Source organism: Typopeltis vanoorti, chromosome 24 (genome assembly GCF_054136105.1).
Source record: "Typopeltis vanoorti isolate ZY-2024b chromosome 24, IOZ_Tvanoo_1.0, whole genome shotgun sequence".
Classification (NCBI taxonomy): Eukaryota; Metazoa; Arthropoda; class Arachnida; order Uropygi; family Thelyphonidae; genus Typopeltis; species Typopeltis vanoorti.
In genome coordinates this window covers 15176088-15177540 of record NC_143572.1, presented here as the reverse complement: position 1 = coordinate 15177540, position 1453 = coordinate 15176088, and the positions used below count along the sequence as shown (strand labels likewise).

The window sequence follows — 1453 nt, the reverse complement described above, 5'->3', positions numbered from 1 at the left end:
GCTATTAATTCGGACAATTGTCCTGTTATTAGTTTCATTTCTTTCCGTGTATATTGCATACTTACCGCTGATTTTACTGAACAAAGACGTATTACAGCAGTATTCTATTCAGTAGTAAGAACATAAGTTGGAGAAAGTATGATGTCTACTCTACTAACCGGTGGATTATTCTTTGTATTTGTGAATTTTTTCTTTCTTAAATTTTGCTTTAAGCTCCCCTCAGGTAAGTGTGATCGAGACATGACGGGAAAAACTGTAATAATTACCGGCGCAACCTGCGGTTTGGGTAAAGAGACGGCTAAGGGGCTAGTTCGAAAGAATGCGAGAGTGATCATGGCTTGTAGGCGTGTTGAACGTGCAAAGAAAGCTGCTCTGGACATTGTACAGTCTACTGGTAAGAACAACGTAGTCATCAAACAGTTGGATTTGAGTTCCCAGAAATCAGTGCGTGCATTCGTTGAAGACATTAAAAAAACTGAAGTTCGACTTGATGTCCTGATTAACAACGCTTCCTGTACACCTAAATTAGGTTTACATCGTACAGAAGACGGTCTGGAAGAGCAGTTCGCAACCAACCATCTCGGCCATTTTCTGTTAACTGTTCTCCTGCTTGATCTCCTGAAGAAAAGCGCCCCCTCTCGGATTGTAGTGGTATCATCGAATGTTCATCGGCTTGGTAACTTGGATTTTGATAACTTGAACTGCGAGAAGTATTGTTCTGATCCATTTACAGTATATTGTAACACAAAACTAGCGAACCTGGTGTTCGTTTCTGAATTAGCGCGAAGACTCATGGGAACGGGTGTCACAGCCAATGCTTTACACCCTGGGGTAGTGAGAACTTCGTTCATTGGTAATCTCATGGGAATATGGAAATACGTGACAATGGGATATCCTCTACTTAAGAAATGTGAAGAAGAGGCTAAAACAATCCTTCACGTGGTGGTAGAAGAGAGCCTGGAAAATATGTCAGGAAAATATTTCGTCGATTGCAAACCTGCTCAAGTTTCTCCACAAGTAGATGCCAACATTGCTCGTAAACTATGGGAAGTGTCTGAATCACTCACAGCACTCGGTAGGTGATAACAACAGCACCATGTGCAGCAATCTAAGTTGGGAAAAATTGAATATTTGCGTTTCCGTAACGAAGGACAGAACAATTTCTTGATTATTTCTTAAGTTACTGAATAGAGTCTATCACTGAGAAAAACAGTGTGGTACTTGCAACTAGGGTTTGAGAAGTCTAGCTTAGATTTCGAGTACTATTTCAGAAAAAGTTTTAAAGTTTTTTGTTTTAAAATAAAATTTTTCTTCTATAAAATTTAATAAAAATTATCGTAATCTTATAAATAAATTTCAATTATTGATATTTCAATTCTGAAACTGTTTTATTTAATTATATTTTTTTTTTACTTATTCGCATTCCATTTCTTATCGCACATCGTTTAAATAT

General features: G+C 37.6%; 1 pseudogene; it reads left to right on the top strand.

Annotated features, from left to right (window-relative positions):
• Nucleotides 1-240: 240 nt before the first annotated feature.
• LOC150092948 (retinol dehydrogenase 14 pseudogene) lies at nt 241-1083 on the top strand (annotated as a pseudogene).
• The last annotated feature ends 370 nt before the right edge of the window (nt 1084-1453 follow it).